General features: G+C 47.1%; 1 protein-coding gene across 6 annotated transcripts in view; it reads left to right on the forward strand.

Annotated features, from left to right (window-relative positions):
- Positions 1 to 1,006: 1,006 nt before the first annotated feature.
- The window catches only part of NCK2 (NCK adaptor protein 2), a 149,106-nt gene continuing 129,590 nt past the window's right edge, over positions 1,007 to 20,522 (forward strand). For 5 of the 6 annotated variants that reach the window (XM_045885288.3, XM_045885289.3, XM_064572670.1 and 2 more), the window contains exon 1: positions 1,007 to 1,247. The gene's annotated coding sequence lies outside the window, so the exon portion shown is untranslated. Of the gene's footprint in view, positions 1,248 to 2,303; positions 2,469 to 20,522 lie in introns of all 6 variants that reach the window. The other variant, XM_064572671.1, reaches the window with a different exon arrangement.

The raw sequence follows: 20,522 nt of genomic DNA on the forward strand, positions 1-20,522 counted from the left end.
GAAGCCAGGAGCCTAAGAAAGAATCTCATTAACATGGATCCAGGCTATTCCGTCAGGAAATCAGAATCATTTGAATAGTAGTATTTCCTTTTGGGAAGCCATATGGGAAGGAGACTGGAGAACAGACATCTGGATGCATGTGCCTGTTAAAGGAAAACTTGTCTTTCCCCTTCGTCTTGGGTTTTAATCTTCCACATTTGTTTACAGGTAAGGGCCTACGTGTGGCCAGGTGACTGGACCAGTTCCACTAGGAGTGGTAACTCCTTCGGGGGCCCACATTATGGCAGCTCCTTCCAGGATTCTGCCTGGTGCACGCGCTTGAGCTGGACAGCAGGCATGGCAGGCGGCTGGGCTGGGTTTCCTCTCTTCCTCTTAAGAAGTGCTTCCGACCGGAATGATGGAGTACAAAAGCGTCTGTTTGGGAAAGTAAATAGATACAAGGCAAATAAATAAAAATGCCCAGAAGCAATTACAGAAAGGAAGTGACATTTTTATGTAAGTCACTTTTCTGATGGACCACAGGCCTGCTTCGCTGAGAGTGCCGTGGGAATGCTTCCGGGAGGGGGCCGGTCGTCAAACAACTAGAGCGTCGTGATAAGAAAATCAAACAAAAAGAGGATGGAAAGGCCACCCAGCAGTCACTTGAGGCTGGAAGTTGCTGCCTTTATTTCCTCTCTCGTTGGCTCACCCCCATCGCTGCCCCACGGCCCGAGCGCGCAGTTTGGGGAGCGGGGACCTCTCCTCCGCGTTGGCGCTAGCCCCGCGCACCCCCCTGGCGCCCGCCGTTCGGGAGCTCCTGGTCTCCGGGCGGTGGCCAAGGCCGGCCACGCTGCGGGCCCCGGCGCTGCCTGCGCGCCCCCAGGTGGGTGTCGGGCCCCCGCCCGGCGCGCGGGCCCGGGCCGGCCCCTGGGCGGCGGCGCGGCGCGGCCGGGGAGGAGCGGCGGGAGGAGGGGGAGGAGGAAGCGCGCGGAGGAGGCGGGCGTAGCGCGCCGGGGGAGGGTCGCCGCCGCCGCCGCCGCGGGGATCGTCAGGCCGGAGCCGCGCGGCCGAGCGGGCGGCGGGAGGGCTCGGCGGCGGGAGGCTCGCGGCGGCCGGCCGGCGGGGTCCGCCCGGGCCGGCAGCGTCCGCCGAGCGGCGGGAGGAGGGAGCGGCGCAGACAAAGAGCGGCGCCTGGGCGGGCGCTGAGCGGCCGCCGCCCCGGGACCCGCGCCGCTGCCCTCCGGCGTCGGCGGGCGGCCCACGGCGAGGTAAGTGCTGCGCGCGGGCTCGGGGCGGGGGCCGCGAACTTGGGCCGCGCGGCGGAATTGGCGCGCGCGCCCGGGTGGGGGCCGGGGGGGCCGGTGCCTTCGGCGCCCTGCCGGTGCCCTCGGCCCCGCCGCGGCCTGGCCCCCCGCGGCCGCGACTGCCCGGCACCTCCCGGCTCCGCACCTCCAGCCCGCCTTCCGGGCTCCCTACCCCCTCCCTCCGGGCCGGCGCTTGAGGGGGGGGGGCGGGTGCGCCGGCGGCGGGCGGGTGGGCGGGCGCAGGGGGCCCTGAGCGGCGCGTTCTCGGGACCTGGGACCCCCGGGCGCGTGGGGCGGAGGGGACGGGGGGCGCCCGGCCTGCAGGCTGGCCGCGGCGGGCACGGAGCCGGGGGCCGGCGTGGGATCGTGCGGTGGCCGGGATCACCGTGGCGAGAGTCTCCGGGAAGAATAGCCCCGGTTCGCCCGGCCGCAGCGCGGGGACGCGGGAGGCAGAGCTCGGCCCGGAGAACTTAACTGTGTTTATGGCAACTATTTATGATCCCGCACAAAGCTGCTGTCACATCGCATAAAGGAGATCCTCGCCTGGGCGAGGGGCGCTTTGTGATGGGTTCCAGGCTCTGCGTCCTGTCCCAGATTTACGTGACTCTCTTACAGCCACCTGAAAGAAAGTTTCTCACATCGCTCTGCCCTCTTGGTTTATTCAGGGCGATTTAACCACCAAGTGGTTCTGGAAGAATTCGGTGTGTGATTTTTAAGGCACTGGAGGTAACTCCCTGTGAGCGCAGTTAGCGTGGCATTTTGTGGAGGTATCTAATTTGCAAAACGCTTTAATTTGTAGACAATAAGGATCGCCCTGGAAGGTCTGCGCGGGATGCGGGTGGGGGGTGGGTGGGGCTGGAGGGGTGGGGAGGTCATTGACTGATGAACCTCAGGCACCTGACTTTAGCATTGTAACAGCTTCAGGGACAAAGCAGGAACGAGTATAGTGGGCCTCTGTCCCTTCAGACAATTCCGGTCGGCGGTTTCCCCTTTATTTGGTTTTGTTTATTTTGCCAACAGGTTTAAGGTTGAATCTGCCAAGTTTGTGTCTGCATAATGGGATGAGCAGGCCCCAGTGCTGGGCCCCAGCAACCTAAAAATCTTGCAGGCCCCCTCGTTCCGTTGGCCCAAACAGAAACTGAACCACAGAGGCCAGTGGGCATTGGCTTAGCCCAGGACCTGCAGGTAGGAGAGGCCCTTCCTGGTTCAGGCCCAGCCCTGGCTTCTCCTGGCTTCTGGGAAGGGATTTGGGTAGGAATGAGAGTAATTCGGGTGTGTTTCATACCATTTCATTTGATATTGTTAGCCCCCGTGCTTTTCAAGTCTTAAAATGAATGGAACTGAAATTAACCAGGGCTACTTTAACTTATCAAAACAGATCGAAACTTTGCTTCCCAGCACTCTCCTGATGAACTTACCAGGTGTTCCTAGATAGATGGGTAAATTAACAGGATTCAAGCATGTGCGGCGTTTATATGTATAGAAAGAGAATGGTGGTATTTAGTGGATGCATGGAGAGGAAATGGGCTTAACTGGGAGGTGGGGCTGCTGATGTAGGTGTTTGGAACAGGGATTTCCCAAGAAATAGGTGTTAACCGTGCTGGTGAAGCAGTGACCAACAAGGGAAAATCCTAATCCTACCTTAATTATTTCTTCCCCTGAGGTTGGTTAGATGTACTTTTGATGGGAGAAAAAGGCCGGATGTTTGTGGTCTTCTGGCTGCAGCGACTTGGAGGCTGAAATTGAGAAGTTTAAGCAGTGCAGAGCTTGTGGAGGTGCTTGACTCTTGTTTGCTGTCCGGTAGGCCTCACCTGGGCTCAGAGCTTCTCAGCTGCTACCTAAACACACCACGGTATTGATCATGGAATTTAGGATGAAATTGGGTGGCAGATCACCACCGGTAGAACTGACCGCTCCATCACCCACCTCTGCCCACTTGTGGAGAAATGGGCCATTTATGTATGTATGTATGTATGTATGTATGTATGTATGTTCTATTTGTAAGTAATCTCTACACCCAATGTGCGGCTGGAACTCACAACCCCGAGATCAGAAGTCCCATGCTGTGCCAACTGAGCCAGCCAGGTGCCCCTAAACTGACCCCTTTTAAATGGGTGGGGCTTGTATAAGGCGCATTTCTAATAGCTGTGCTCAGTTCCCAGGCTTTGAGTTTTGCTTTATTACATGCTATATGCTTAAATTCTCTTCTTCCCTGAAATCTGTGACCCTGCCCTGTCATTTGCATTTGGGGATTATTGAGGTTTTCCAACCAACAGCAGATCTTAATGTACATAGTATTTGAGAAAGGCATTATCATCCATATTAAATACACTGGAAATCTTCCTTACATGCGCACAAACTCAATAACGTTTTGAAATACAGTAAAGACTCCCTGATTGCCTGAAATAACCTGGAGTCCTTTACTTGATAAGTTGCATTAGCTTAATTTGCCCTGGCTAAATGAGGCTGTGTTGTTCTCTGGGATACACATGCTTCTAACAGCCCAGACTGACTTGCAGCGTGCGCTGGGGGGGTCTCAGGGACATGGTTCTCCATCATTCAGAATGAGGCTGGCTAGCTGAGGAGCTGAAAATTGCTTGCTGGATCTGCAGGGGAGGGCAGTGGACAATGTTTGGGAAAACTAGTAAGCTGAACTTTTTTTTCACAAATGAACTGGAAACTCCCCACGACTCACCCCAGAGGCTTAGGGAATTAGTTTTCCCATCCAGAGGGATAACAAATGGCGCTTCCAAATTGTTTCTCTTTCTTCAGATGAGTGATGGAAACCGTTCATGGCATGTTTTCAAAGGGCCTACGCTAAAAAAATGCTATCATGTATGTTGTTAAATGCTTGCGTTCAGGCAACTTAGAAGGAGGTCAAGACAGCCTTTAACCAGTTATCAAAAGTATGCAGCTAAAGTAAAAATAGTTTCCTATTTCTTTAGGCCACTTTAGTAACACAGTTTTAAAAATTAGACTGTTCTTTCTTTTCCTGCATTTTACTTTGAACAGATCCCAAAGTATGTCTATTTCTGAAGGTGTAATCAACATTAGCAAGTTATAACCCCCACCCCGTGCCCCGAACACGTGTGCACACACACGTTACAGTCTGCCCTATGGTTTCTTGTGTTCATACCTTATACACATGGTTCCCAGCAAATACTGACTAAACACATGAATATTGAGTTCTGAGTCTGTCGAGTTATTAGGGCTCTAGGTTCCCACTGAGATGTGAGTAATAAAAGATCGCCAGGATTTTTGTACCTCTGCTCAGAACCTGTGACATTGTGGAAGGTTTTGGCCCCAGGATGTCCAGACAATGGGCGAATTTGGTCTGGTGGCCTCTCTAGTTGGTAAATTCTTGGTCAAATGAATCATTTCTAGTCCTGCAGCTAAACTCAAAAAACAAAACAAAACAAACAAAAAGCAAAACAAAAAACAAACCCAGTTGCATTACCACCTGGAGGTTTGGCTCCATATGCTTTTCAGTGGATTGTGTGTGCCAACATGAACTGGAAACTCGAGGTGAAGCCTTTGTTATCCTGGCTTGGTCAGTGGGCTCGTTGGCTCCACCTTACTTTTTTGTCCCCTTTGTATTTTTCATGTTTTTAAGAGAAGAAGCTTCAAGTACATTCCGAATTGAAATATTGCAGTTTCTTCTTGATAGTTCTGCTGGTCAGTGGTTAATGAAGATCCAGAGTGCCATAGGCAGATAGAAATAATCGGTGTTAATACTTGTATGTTAATTTATAGTTTACAAATTGCTTTCCACATGTGCCATCCTGTTTCATATTTGAAATAACACGGTAAAATGGGCTCTGGCCCTTATTTCTGTGTGAGGAGACTAGAGCTCAGGGCCAGTACCAAGGAGGACAGAGCTTGAACTTGAGGGTAAGTCCATCCCGTTGGAGAGCCCTGTGGCCCTTAGCTGTGTGGCTAAGCAGGCAGTAGCTGGGGAACCCCGGAAGGGTGCTGGATAGATGTTTTTGTAAGGCTGCTAGCACGTCGCATTAAGGATGCAGTGCATGACAGACCTTGCGTGGATGCCTTTGCCGTGTGGCAGGTGGGAGCAGAGTCTGTGTGTGAGTAGACTCTTTGAAGGTGAGCCGTTTCAGGGCAGACCGTTTCAGTGAGCAGTTTGAGTTAAGCTTTTGTCCTTGATTCATTGCTAGGAGCCAGCATTACCCTGGAAAGCGTCTGCAAGTTGAAGTGTGCTTGTTCTTGCTTACTGTGTGTATCAGTCTGCTCTGGATGCCGTAACAGAACCGCACAGGCTGGGGGCACAACAGAAATTTATTTCTCACACGTCTGGAAGCTGGGAAGTCCGAGATCAAAGGGCAGGCCAAATCAGTCCTGGCTTGTGGAAGGGCACCTTCCAGCTGTGTCCTTGTGTGCCCTCTCTTTTCTGCCCACAGAATGACTCCGCCCCGTACCCTGAACCACTGCAGTCATCGGTGGCTGGACCCTGAATGGCACTTTGCTAACTGTGGTAACAGTACCGAAGTTTATAATCACCTTCGTTTCAAAGACTTCTGTCCGTTGGAGTTGATTCCCTGTTACCCCTTATACCGGTGGCGTCATGCATACCTCTAGCCCTGCACCTCAGAACTGTGCATGCCCCTGTGGGAGGAGGAGAGCGTGGGTGCAGAACATCCTGTGTGTCTGCTCTCCTATGGCGTGTGTCCCTGCAGATACCCTTTGAACTGATTATCAAGAGCAGTGCTGTTCTGTTGAAATCTGTGGGCCACAGATGGGAGCCACGGACATAATTTTCAATGTAGCCACGTTAAAAATTACGTAAATTTTGTAAAATTATGTAAAAAAAATGTAAAATAAAAATCAATTTTTATAATATTTTTTATTTTACCCAAGAGATCTGAAATATTTTTATTTCTATGTGTAATCAGTATAAAGCCTTATAAGTGAGATAATTTACATTGTTTTCTTTGTGTGCAGTCTTTGAAATCGGGCATGTATTCTGCATTGAGGGCACATCACGTTCCTTCTTTCTTTGGAGTGGCCAGGAGCCCTGTGAGGCTAGTGACTGCCATATCGCGGAGTGCAGGTGGATAGACTTCTCATGATTGCCGCTTCCTTTATTCTGTACGTTCTAAAATTGAGATAGCTAAAAAGACAGAGTGGAACAAGTTAGAATAATAGTAATGGCAATTATTATTATTCCTAAGTGGGAAAGGTGTAATCTGGGTGGTTATAGGGAATAATGTGATACCTCATGCACTCAATTTTAGAGTACTAAAGTCAGATTCGATTACATGTAATTAAAATACTTTGTATATTTTACAAAGATTTTGAAATGTGTTTTGGATTCTAGAGGTTAAATTACCAATTTAAAATAGCTTTTGGGTATTAGGATTCAACATATTTCTGATGGATGTTAAGTACTTGATTTATAAGTACAAAAACTAAAATCGTATTTTCTTTAGTGATTAGTTTATCCATGAACACACACAGACACACACACAATCACACACTGCAATTACTGTTCTAAGCACTTAATACAAAGTAGTAACTCCTTGAATCCTCTCAAAAGTGTCAAGACACTTCCTGTTTTTATCCTCATAGATAAGGGTACAGAGAAATAGCAGGTTACCTTGCTGAAGTTTCCATAGCTAGCAAACCGCAGGTCTGGAACTCAAACTCAAGCTGACTTTGGGGTCTCTGCTCTTATCCACGAAGCTAGGCCACCATCTCTTCATTAAGATGTATCTGAAAATATGTAAACAGAACCATAAGCTTTTATTAGATATAAGATTTGAGAAACATTGATGGAAAACCATTGATAAAGAGTGGAGCTTGGATATTGGTTCATTCTGGAACTTCCTTCATCAGCCAAGCAGTGGAGGAAGCCCCGAGCTTGGGAAGGACGTAACGAATAGTTAGAGCCTCCGCTCTCATGGCCGGGGAAGGTTAGCTGTGCAGGGTCACAGGGGATCATAACTGAGCACCCTTGGCCTTGCTTCTCCTCCTAGCCTTTCCTTGCCGTGTCCTGTAGGCTGGTGCTCCCCAAGTGGGTAAACTCGCCAGCTCTGAGATGGGCATCAGCATCCCTGGAGTGCTGGCCTTAAAACTCAGGTGGCTAGACCCACCGCAGAGGGTCTGACACAAAGGTCTGGAGTGAGGATGCCCTTTTCTGCTCAGTTCCTAGGTGACTATTCGTTAGGTCCTTCCCCAGCTCGGGGCTTCCTCCACTGCTTGGCTGAGAAAAGAAGGTCCAGAATGAACCAGGTGACCTGTGTTGGGATGGGCGCCTCACATTGAGAACCAGCACGGTGGGGTTTGTAATAGGACACCTGTGAGGGAGGGGGGTGAGGGGGTGAGTGAGGAGGTTTCTGCATTGGGTAGTAACAGCATTGTAATTCGAGAGTGGCCTGCAAGCCTGCCTCTAGGCACTGTGGTGCAGGTCTGTGCACCTGGTCCCTTCATATGTGGCTGTGTGGTGGGTCTGGGGACTGAGGAGGGACCTGACGATTCTCTTGCTCCTCCACCTAGCTCCTGAGCCCTTGTACTGTTGGGATGCCTTTTGGGAGGCCACTGTCAGCTGCAGCTGTTTCTTCTTAATGAGTTCCTGTGTAGTAAAGAGAAGGTAGGGAGGGAGGTGCTTGGAGCCCTGGAGCCCAACACACCAAATCCTCTTCTTAGGGGCTGTCAGAGCGTTGGCTGGCCTTCTAGTGGGTAGAACCGAGATAGAACCAAGAGTCTGGTGTCTCTGTTGGGGGAGGCGTCTGTATGTCTGTCCCAAGACCTGGGAACACAGTGGTTTCGGATGGACTATACCTTGGGCAGCTTCTCTGAATTCACAGGCTTAGATTTGCAGTCAGGCTGTTTCTCCTGTGGCCAGCTCTGTATGTAGCATGTTCCAGGAGGAGTAGCGGCAAAGATTTATTTACTTAAACAAGCTTAATAATTCTCCCAGCAGCTGTGGGGGTGGCCGACTAGTAAGAAATGTTACAAGAAGCTGAGGTCACAGTGAGATGCCTAGAAGGTGCCAGTGGCTGTCTTATCAGACAAAGCCCATCAGTGTCGACATCGATTTTCCTTAGAGGATGTGCCTCAGTTTAATATCTTATGAATTTTGGCTAAATATTTAAGGACGTCTGCAAGTCAACAAATATTTTAATTATGTCACTTAACGAGTCGGGCTGCAGAAGAGAAGAGCAGAGTGTTTGGCAGCCATGTCCATTTTAAGGACGATCACTTTAAAAGCTTGTTTCCCTGTTTGCAAGTCTATTGGTGTTGGGTGGGGGTGATGGGGAGAGGTCTGAATGGGTGATAAACAGCCCTCTTTCTGCTCTGAGTGAGGGAAGCCAGCTTGGGGACATTGCCATTAAAAACTGCAAACTGCTTGCGAATTTTTAAGAGATCAAGAAATAACAAGGGACTCAGGGAGTTATTTTAGAGACGGTTTCAGGAAATTTGATATAGGTGAAGAGTGAATTTTCATCAAACCACAAAAAAAAAAAACCTATTTAGGAATAGAGTCTGGCAAGACAGAAAAGTAGATTTTTCTTTACATTCTCTTGGTTCTCCCCTCCGTGTTTCATACCTTTGCATGTGACTGACTTAATGTACACCGCCATCCTGACCCTTTATCTTCAAGTCTGTTTTCCATCTGTCTCCATACCTGCCCTCTGATGGTTTTTTCCTTTATATGCTTCCGGTATGGCCTTCCTGGGCCATCCCTAGCTTGTAGTTCGAAGCTGCCCCCGCTTCCCCTTTATTAAGCCCTCTGTCCTGCTTTAGTGCCTTCCCCTACTTTTCTTAGTTGGTCTGTTTTATATGGTTCAGGAGATAAGACCCAGTGGCGACTGTAAACAAACATTGCCATTATCCTCTAAAAAAGAAAAAGGGGAGTGGGGATCACACACACTAGGCTGTCATAATTTCCATTTCAGAGCATGCCTGGGTGGAACCGAAGCTCACTTATGTATCACAGGTGAACGCTCAGGTGTTGAGTACATCGAGGCTTAAACTTGATTGTGCCAGCACTCAGCGCTGGTCACGAAAGCTGATTCCATCTACCAACGAAGAGAGGCAGCTCCTCTTTTCCTCTGTGTGTCCCGCCGGTGAGGGCTACATGTTGAAGGAAGAAGGTATGTTTTCAACATAATGCACATTAGTACGTGTAAATTCCCATCCATTTTCGGATCTTACTGGCTGTTAGGTATGGATTGAGAAATAAAAGCCATGCACTTTTGCAAATAGAGAAATACCTTTTTTTGATTGTTAGTATTTTAAAAAACTTCATTGAGACTTGAACCTCCAGTCCTGTATATAGGTGAGTGGTTCTCACCTGGGGGTGATTTTGCCCATGTGGACATTTGGCAATGTCTGGAGACACTTTTGAATTATCTTGACTGGGGAGCACTCCTCGTGTCTAGTGAGTAGAGGCCAGGGGTGTACTAACCATCCTGCAACATAACAGGACAGCCCCCATCACAGAAAATTAACTGGCCCAGAATTTCAGTATTTCAGCAACCTTGATGTCAGTGAATGCTTCTCTACTTGACTTAAACCCTTAAATTAGTGGCAAATGTATTTTTTCACACAGTTGTCCATATGGAGATCATTTTTTTCATCCATTTCTATAAACATGAAAAATATCTATTTAGAGAGTTAGACACTATTTATTCATCTTAGTAGTTATATAAAGGGGAAACCTACTTGAATATAACTGACTTAACCACAGTTTATCTGTAATACTGTTTGTGGTAAAATATGGCATACATTGCTTTTCAAATTTTCTACTTCGACATATTTGGACCATATAAGTATAAAATGTTGATTTTTTAGGAAACATTTTGAAATCTGGCTGAACTGTGATAAAAACATACTCCCCTTAGAATGTCCACTTACAAGAAAATAATGGGGTCCCTTCTCAATTGCATTTATTTATTTGAGAGAGAGAGATTGAGAGAGAATCTCAAGCAGACTCGCTGCTGAGCACGGAGCCTGACGATGGGCTCAATCTCAGGACCCTGAGACCATGACCTGAGCCGAAACTAAGAGTTGGTCGCTTCACCGACTGAGCCACCCAGGTTCCCCCTCAATTGCTTTTAATAAGTGATCAGTTTTCAGAGGTTGGTCCACTCAAAATCTGTTTACATAGCTCAGAATCCTTTCAGTTGGTGACTGTCCATAGGAAAAAAAGTTTTTTTGTTGTTGTTATTACCAAAGTTCATAAGATTCTAGGTTCAACCTGATAATCTTTGAGCTGGTCACATCTGTTACCTTTCAAATGTTTCACTCCCATCTTCGTATAGCTCCGAAAAATAAACTCTTCAGGGGAGAACGAATGAAAATACCACAAATTAGACCTTATCCAGGGAAATGGAAAGAGAAAATTATAATTTGGCTGTTAGTCTCTGTCTAGGTTAGTGGCCGAGCTGCCTGTTAGCTAGCCTGGAATATGATGTTGATGTCCATACTTTTTTTTCTTTAGACTGAGGCTCCCACTTGACAAAGTCTGATAATCCCAGGAATTAAGAGGCCTGTCAATTAGAAATTTCCCTGGCTTTATCTAGATCTGTTTTGTATAAATCACTTCCTGTTATACTGCTCTTTTTACTTTGTTGCTTATCTTCTTCCTGTTCAGTTATGGGGATAAACACAAAATCAGCACTTTTTAAGTTTTTGAATTTCTCTTGGTGAAGATCGTTAAAAGTACAATGAGTCTTTTCTTTTCCAAAATGCTCCCATCCTCAGTGGGCTGAGAAGGACCTCTGAAAAGTCACTAGTAACTCTTTGGACAGAAAACATTCTAGCTATGGGCTCTAAAACAATGTAACATATCTAATTGTTCTTTGCCCAGGCTCGGTATCATTTGATTCTTCCAGCCTGGGTGGAGGGAGGCAAATAATGTCACTAAGCCACTGTGTAAATGAGGAAAGTGTGGGTTATAGGGCAGTGACTGGCCCCCAGGGGTCTTGTGAGTGGCCGAGAGAAGCCCCCCCCCCCCAGGCCCATGCTCTCAGCAGTGCAGTGGGTCTGGGGTGTGTGTGAGCTGCTCGAATCTGGAGCCGCGGACCCTAGATTTCCTTCAGGCTTTGTCATGTATGTCTCCTCCCTCAAAATAAAATGTTGGCCTTTAAGCAGTGACTTCTTGACTTTTAATTATAATAGGAGCTGGAATAACACTGTATCATCCTGAACTTCATTAAGAGCTAGTCTAGATTTGAACTGCAAAAATATTGCTTCCTTTAGGCTCCTTTCCACCTGCTGTTAATTTGGCTCAGGTTGTGCAGTGAATCTGTAACCTCCCAACCTCTGTTTGTCGTCTGTGAAACAAGACTTTAGTGCTCCTGTTTTTGAAGACCTTGTACAGGCCTGCTGCTCCCTGTTTAAAAATTTGAACCTTACCACGCCTTTTCAGACATTTCTTCCAAAGGAGGGTGGCATGAGCTGACTTCTGTGGTCAGTTTTGTTGCTCTTCCTTTCTTTGTGAATCGGGTTTGAGGACCGCAAAGGCACATGTATGCAGGTGTGGAAAAGTCTGTGTTATTCATCTCGATCTGACCTACAGATTGGACTGTTGGCCCCAGTTTCGCTTAGTTACATTGTCACACACCTCGCACTTTCGTGCCACGTGCTCTGGATACAAAAACCCGCCCTCAGGGAGCTTCTAAGCCAGTGGGATGGCTTCACGGGTTCCCACTCAGCTCTCGTCCCAGCTAACTAGTCTATAAAATGACTGTTTGTCACCTCTGTGTGGAGTCCTGGAGGGGCTACAAGGAGAGATGCAGGGGAAGTCCCCAAGGCCAGGTAGACCTCATTGCAAGTATTCCAGGGAAGGATAAGGTTTTCTTTGAGATCTTCAGGAACTCTTCATTCTGCAGGCGGCCCCAGGGACCGTGGCATGCCGGCAGAGCAGAGATGGTCCCACTTGCCAGTTGTCGATCTCTGTCACCACCACAGCTGGGCCAGCATGCCGTTCCCACTTCCCAGGATGGCCACCGTTCTCGCAGGGCCTGGCTGAGGCGCAGGCCGTCCGTTTGCTTAGAATGAACACTTGATTTGGGGGGTCAGCTAGTCCATAATTTTCAGAGAATGTGACCTCTACTTATATGTTGTTTATTTGCCTGAGACTTTTAGCTCTTAAAAATTGGTAAAGCTACTTTTCAGTGCTTTTAAAGGAATGTTGGCGTGGGGTAGCACTCTCTACTTCCTTACTCATTTTTTTTTAAATTGATAATGGCATAAATGCATTGTGCCATTACATTTTAATCTAGAAAAGATTTATTTAGTCAAATTAGTATTTCACTTGGGTTAGTAATGAATATTATAAACCACTCCTGGCCAGACATTTCCCAGGCTTATTTTGTATCCTACTGATAGTCTAGTTTGAAGTGTGTCTCCTTTGAAACTTGAACTCTTTCTTACTTCGTTATAGATGTTCTTTTGTATATTTTAAATGCAGTGTTTCAGATTGTTGACTTCTGCTTTATCTTGTACCCGAATCAATGTGCCATTTGACAGCATGTTGGTATGAAACTAATTTCTAAAGGTGGGCTGATTTGGGTGTTTCTGTTCTAGTTCTGGTTAGCGTATGGAAATAACTTAATGCTGGCATTCCAAACAATTAAAACCATAATCAGTGATTTGTCTTCCATTTCATACGGAACCAGTTTACATTTCACTTTTGATGATGTGGATTAGTGGAAAATAGTTTTTATGTTATTCTGTAATTAATTTGTGATACACTGTAATTAATGCTTAGTGCTCAAATTAACTTAATTTGAGAATAATGAGAGTGTAACTTGAGATATGAGTTATGTGATGCACTTTTTTTTTTTTAAAGATTTTATTTATTTGACAGAGAGAGAGACAGTGAGAGAGGGAACACAAGCAGGGGGAGTGGGAGAGGGAGAAGCAGGCCTCCCGCCGAGCGGGAGGCCCCATGCGGGGCTTGATCCCAGGACTCTGGGATCATGACCTGAGCCGAAGGCAGACGCTTAACGACTGAGCCACCGAGGCGCCCCTGTGATGCACTTTTAAAGATTGCTTAGAATCATCGATTCCTGGCTCTTGGGGGCCTGAGTAGGAGAGAAATTAATGTATGTTCAATTAGTTGGTTCTGGATCTCATTCAAGGGAGGAAGTTTTTTGTTGTTGTTTACAAACTTATGTAGTCTATTATCTTACATATTCAAGTACATATAGTGTGCTCTCTGTTTGAAGAACAGCACAAAAATTGTACTGAGTTCCAACCATGTAATAATCTTATTTTATTGTGTTAAGCTAATTGGGTACGTTTATCTCCTTTTGTTCGTTCCGGTTTTTACCCACTTGTCCAAAGTACAGTTTGTAATTCTTGAAAGTCGTCCATGTTTTGCTTTGCATATATATATTTATGTATAGTACATATATATTTTTAAATAAACCTCTAATTTGAGAAGTTTTAATAATTTTTTAAAGCTTTAAAAAGTTTATTTAAGTTATCTGTATACCCAACTTGGGGCTCGAACTCACAGCCTTGATATCAAGAGTCACATGCTCTTCCAGCTGAGCCAGCCAGGTGCCCCTAATTTTAGAATAGTTTTAGATTAAAAAAAAAATTCTTAAGATCATATTGGTACATTATTGTTAACTAAAGTCCATACTTGATTTGGATTTTCTTTTTTTTTTTTTAAAGATTTTTATTTATTTATTTGAGAGAGAGAGAGAGAGTGAGAGGGGGAACAGAAGCAGGGGGAGTGGGAGAGGGAGAAGCAGGCTTCCCGCTGACCAGGGAGCCCGGTGCGGGGCTCGATCCCAGGACCCTGGGATCATGACCTGAGCCAAAGGCAGATGCTTAACGACTGAGTCACCCAGGTGCCCCTGGATTTTCTTAACTCTTACCTAATGTCCTTTTTCTGGATCCCACCCAGAATTCCACATGACCCTTAGTCCTCATGTCTCTTGAGGTTCCTCTTGGCTGTGACAGTTTCTCAGGCTCTTCTTGGTTCGATGACCTGTACAGTTTTGAGAAATACCAATCAGGTGTTTTGTGGAACATTCCTCAGTTGGGATTTGTCGGCTGTTTTTCTTATGATTAGACTGGAGTTACAGGTTTCGGGGAGGAAGATCATGGAGGTCAGAGGTCAGGTGCCATTTTCAGTGCCTTGTCTCAGTGGTACATACTGTCAATGTGACTTGGCCCTGTTGCTCTTCACCTGGATCCCCTGGCTGAAGTGGTGTTTTCAGGCTTCCCCACTGTAAATTTAATTGGTTTTTCCACTGTCCATACTGTAGATTTTGGGAGGAAGTCACTTAAACAGCAGTTAAATTCTACCTCCTCAAGGAGGTGCATTTCCATTAGTTATTTGGAATTCTGCATGGGAGATTTATTCTCTCTGAGGGAGGAAGGTTTTCAGTGGTCGCAGGGGCATTGTGGCACTGCCCTTGGTGCTGTTCCAGGGGAGGGAAGATAGGAGCTGCCCTGTTTCTAGAACATGGTCCTGGGGCACGTATTAGGAACACAGATGCCTGGGGCCTGCTCTGGCCGCACTGCCTGAGTCTCCTGGGAAGCGCTGGTTTTGGAATTCTTCCTGTTGAACCAGTTGCCCCAGTGGTTCTGAAGCATTTTCAAGGTGGGGAACCACTGCTCTGTATTACCATTTGAACCCTCTCTCCTGCCAGTAGCTTCTAGTCCCATGTCTTCCCTGCAGAGGGCCTCTGGCCTGATCACCCCCATGGTTTTAACCCCTTCTGGATAGCCTGTCTAAGTGGTTCACTTTGTAAATGCAAGGTCAGTCTTGCCTCAGTGTGAGGCCCTCAGAGCTCCAGCAGAGGGGAAGTAGTGCAGTTACAAACCGTGGGCCCTGCAGGAAGGGTCAGCCTGGCCGCAGGAGGGCGGCCCTCAAATGCCCAGGCCTGTCTGAAAAGGCTCTTGTCGTATGTGTGTGCCCATGAGAGCAAGCGAGGGGGACTGTGTGATGGTGGGGGTGACCTGTGGACACGGTCCAAGTTTGGGCAAATAAGAATGGCCAGCAGGGGGCGCCTGGGTGGCTCAGTCGTTAAGCGTCTGCCTTCGGCTCAGGTCATGATCCCAGGGTCCTGGGATCGGGCCCCGCATCAGGCTCCCTGCTCGGCGGGAAGCCTGCTTCTCCTTCTCCCACTCCCCCTGCTTGTGTTCCCTCTGTCACTGTCTCTGTCAAATAAATTAAAAAAAAAAAAAAAGAATGGCCACCAGATGCTCATGGTCTCCTTGTGTGCCTGATGCCTCTTGCTATGCAGTGGCATCTATCTCTTAGGCGATCCCTGATTGCAGGGGGAGGCAGTGGCCTGAAGTGGCTTCTCCTGTTGGAGGAGGTGCTTAGTGCGGAGGGAGCTCCTGCAGTAGACGCCGCCAGAGCCTGCTGCTGGTGGCCCTTCCCGCCTGCCCAGGTACTGTGATACAGCTCTGGGTGTGTGTATGAGCAGAGGTCTGGGCCCAGGTGGGAGTTGGCTCAGAAGCTGGCTTGGGGTGGGAGGGGCCCTGGGAGGGCCCTTTTTTCCCTAGCGACTGACCGAAGGTTCTAGAGAATCTTTCTCCAGAGTGAGAAGAGTGATTGACCTTTCTCTTGGGTGCAGAAAGGGTCAGAGTTAAGGCCAGGAGCCCATTCACTTTCCTTTTTATGCCTCCTCTCTCCCACAGCAGTGGTAGGATTTGAGGGTAGGGGGTGGAAGTCTTCCTTACTGTTCCGCTCTCCCCAGAGCAACACGGACCAGAGAGATTCAATTGTACTCATTCACACAAATATACTTTGTATTAGTGCATTTATTTATTAAAATTGACCGGATAAGAGCATCTGCAGCAGTTTCTTTGAACATGATTTCCTTTTAAATCCATGCCTCTGTGTTCAACGTATAACTTATGGTTTCTGTTTTGACCTGCGGATTTCTAATTTTTAAGAAATCTTGTCATTTTTACTAAATTTTTGTTTTGACCCAATTTTTGTGAGGTTTTGGCGGCCACGTGTAGAAGAATCACTCGAAAATTAGGACTTGCACTTTGTTGGAAAACATTTAAGGGCAGTATTTCTGCCCAATTGGCCAGTCTTGGGTTTTCTTTATAATACAGGAGATTTTTGAGAGCATAGTTTCCATATGTAAGAGTGGCATTGAACAAAGTGATCTCAGAAGCTTTTTTCCAGCTCTCAAGCTGGCAGAGGCCTTGCTCAAGGAAATGGGTCACACCTAGTAGGCAGAGCATCAGACTGGGGGCTGGGTCGAGGTCCTGGGCTGCGCCCCCATATCAGTAGGCCTTCCTGTTATTCTCAGCAACAAAAGAGCCCTCTGCTCTAAAAGGTCCCTCCAGCAGCCCCCTTGCCCCAAGTCTGGACTCCAGGTATTTGCTGAATCCGATGGCCTGGGGTCATGGCGTAATGTGAAGTTCCAAGTGACTCCCCAAAGTGGGAATCCTGACCCAGGGGCCCTGTTTGTGAGCGGATGGGACTTTTGGGGGGGGGGGTGTCCAAGCACATGAGGTGGGGAAAACTTCTATTTTTATTTTCACTAGTTTTTAACTGAAATTTAGTATTTCCTTCCATTGCAAATGCAGATCACACAACCCTTGACATTCACGGTCCTCACAGAAATGACTGGGGTTCTCATAACTGCATCAGAGTGGTTGCAGATATGTTGAAATTCGAGCTACTCTTATCATTCCTTTGAAATTATGGTGGTTTCTAGATCTGCCGCGACACCCTTTTTTGTTCAGTGAGTTAATAAAGTAGCACATAACTTACAATATCTCAAATGTGTTTTTTAAATAATATTTTAATAACTCTGCTTTAATACAACTGCATAAAATGAAAACCATTTGGAAGCATCGTGAGGAGGAGTCCCAAGGCCTCACCAGCCTGACTTGGGGGTGGGTGGGTGTGCACAGGAGGGCAACACCTCTCGGGGACCAGGTGCTCTTCTGTCTGAGGAGGATACAGCTGCTGGGCCCTAGCCCTCTGGCTAGAGATGGTCTGCACAGGCCTTACAGAAAAGTGATTTAATTTTGTTGCCTGGCAGAACTCTTTCCAGCCCTGCAGTGATGACAGAACATCTCCCAAGTGGGCTAAAAAAAAATATACACACACACACACACACACACACACATATATATTTTAAAGATTTTATTTATTTATTTGACAGAGAGAGACACAGCGAGAGAGGGAACACAAGCAGGGGGAGTGGGAGAGGGAGAAGCAGGCCTCCTGCAGAGCAGGGAGCCCGACGCGGGGCTCGATCCCAGGACCTCAGGATCATGACCCGAGCCGAAGGCAGATGCCCAATGACTGAGCCACCCAGGCGCCCCTATATTTTTTTTCCGTGAAAAACCAAACCAAAAAAAAAAAAAAAAGAATTTTACTTAAATTAGATAAGAAGCCGGGCGCCTGGGTGGCTCAGTTGGTTAAGTGACTGCCTTCGGCTCAGGTTATGATCCTGGAGTCCTGGGATCAAGTCCCGCATCGGGCTCCCTGCTGAGCAGGGGGTCTGCTTCTCCCTCTGCCCTCTTCCCTCTCGTGCTCTCTGTCTCTCATTCTCTCTCTCTCAAATAAATAAATAAATAAAATCTTTAAAAAAAAATTAGATAAGCCTAAATCATTGTTTTTGTAAATTTAATCATTTAAATTGTCAAGGTAGGAAAATATATATTGTTTACTAGCTAGAAGAAAAGCGAATATAAATAATGTTCTCAGATTTTTGATCCGAGTAGAGTGATGGAGGTGGGTTGTGGATTTGGTACCTGGGGTTTTATAGTAACGACCAGCATTGGGAAAATGTCGATGACTTTTAAAAATCTCTTGCATAAAAGAGTTGGACTTTCTGGTTCGCAGCGGTGTTGTGGTAAAATGGTTTCTGGAGTTTTGACCCCATGTTTCACAGAAATATGCTATAAAAAACATTTTGGAAGAAGATCTGGTGTGTGCATGGCTTGCACTGTGCTTCCCTGTACATAGGATTATAAATACTAGCTGCTGGGAATTGCCATGAAATGATGGACCGTGTGGAGGAACATTCCTGAAGTCTTAATGTGACAGTCGCTACTATTTATTGAGCACTTTACATTTCATACAGTGACCTGTTTGCTCTTCACCACCACCTTCCAGGCTGCCCTTATCCCCATGTAACAGATGAAGTCAGCCCTTTAGAGAAGCTAAGTGATTTATCCGAGTGTTAGTCCTGACAGCCTCTCTGTTTTCATGGGGGCGTGTTCTGTTTGCACACGTGCACGGTGACCTTTGAAGTCACCCGCTTTGCCTTGGGCGTGCAGGTGGATGGCCCTGCGGGCAGGCAGTCTTCCGCCTTCCCCTATCTGTCATCTCGGAGCTGGGACTTGAGCAGGCACGCCTCCTCCCCTGCCTCGTGCATCCCCGGGGGCGGGCACCTGCGTCCTGCGCCACTTCCAGGTGCGGTCACCGAGCTGCCTCCAAACTCAGGGGCCCCGCCCTTCCGGTTGGGAAAGGCTCACCGGAAGCCAACGGAGCCTCCTCACTTGCGCTGCTCTTCCCAGGTGGGGTTTGCAGGTCCGCCAGGTCTGAAAGGAGGTGAACTGAACGCTCACATGCCATATCGAGACCTAGCTTTCTGAGACATCTCTTTTCTGGCACGGCTGTTTTTTCTTTTAATTTTTCTTTTTTTTTTGGGGTGGAGTTTTTTTTCCTGATAAAGACAACATACGAACTTTTAAAGGTAGTATCTGAAGAGGAAGATGCCTCCTGCAATCTTATCCCAAGAGAGAAACTTTGTATTTGTAATTCGTCCTTGTAAGTATTTGTAACCATCTGTACAATTTTATGTTCTTAATAGGAACATTTCCCCCCTTTGTTAGTAATCTTTGTACTGTTTTCTTGTTGAGTGATGTCCCCAAGAGTTGAAGGTTCCGTCCTTTGGAGAAACAGCCTCCTGACTTGGTCATTTAAGCGTCTGCTCCAGTAGATAAGGAGCCTGTGTGCATCTCTGAGCGTATTTCGTTTCTTCTACTGAATTGTTTCCAGAGAATCCGTTCCTCAGAGAGGGGTTGCAGAGTGAAATGGTGGGGACATCCTTAGGGTGCTTGATATATGTCGCCATAATGCCCTTCTAAAGGCTTCACCAGTTTTCAGGAGTGGAAGTGTCAGTGTCCCCGAAACGACTCTGCTTTGGAAAACGTATCAGTGGCCCCTCCGTAAAGGCATTTGGAGTTCGTGTAGTCCAGAGGACCTTATCTCCGGGAGATCCTAAAACAGCATCACTGCTGTTTAAAAACAAATGGACTAGAATTTGTTCACACAGTGACTACCATGTTCTTTAAAACAGGCCTAGTGTAAAACAGTCCTTGAATGTCAGGGACTCTGCAGGTGCTCATGGATTGAGAACGACATGGTCATTCTCAAGGCTGGGCCCTGCTGCCAACTCGCCAACTTGACTTTCTAGCTGGTGGGCTGCTCAGCGGTAGCATGTCTCTTCCCTTTGAGGGTGGATTTAGCTTTTGTGAATAATAGATTGGAGCCTTGTTTGGGGCATAAACTGGGTGACAGAAATGGATTATCCTGCTTTGGTCCCTGGCCACTTAGGAGAGAGGAGATGAAGCTGCTGTTATCTCTGAAGACATTTTTCGGAGGAGTTGCAGATATTTTTAGTAAATTTGCCACACCTAGGACAGGCAGATCACCTCCCAGAGGTACAGTTCAGAGTGTGTGTGTGTGTGTGTGTGTCTAATTATGCGTATTAGCTGTGCGTTGTTGAGTAACAAATTAAGAGCCCAGGTAAGCCATGCTCAAACTCCAGACCTGCAGAAACAAATAATAAACGTGTGTAGTTTTCACCTGTGTAGTTTGTGGTGATTTGATACCTAGCAGTAGGTGACTCATACAGAGTACAAGTGTAAGCTGTTCTTACTCCTCCATAGTCAGACTTTCTTAGACTTTCTTGCTGCCAAGCAGGGCTCCCTGAAACTGCAACCCTCCTTCTTTATTAGGTTTTTATGATATTTCTCCTAATTGGCTCAAGATATAGTAGAAACCCGTTATGGTAAGCCCTTTAATAAGATTTTTAAAGAAAATAAAAGAATGAAGGGAGGGCGTTGGCGGGGATTAAGTGGGGAAAGGTGAGCAAGATGAGTGCACGGATAGTAGCATGAGACTGGGAATGTGGGTGCTTCTTCCCAGCTGGGAAATGGCTGTGCTGTGGGTGATACTGGGAGTGACCATAAAGTGGGACAAACTTGATGTATTTCTTTCTCCCTCTCTTACTTCATTTAGTTGTTCTTTTTTTCTAGTGCTGTATT

Source organism: Mirounga angustirostris, unplaced genomic scaffold (genome assembly GCF_029215605.1).
Source record: "Mirounga angustirostris isolate CCGP_5_RB_7025 unplaced genomic scaffold, mMirAng1.0.hap1 SCAF_10, whole genome shotgun sequence".
NCBI classification, from domain to species: Eukaryota; Metazoa; Chordata; class Mammalia; order Carnivora; family Phocidae; genus Mirounga; species Mirounga angustirostris.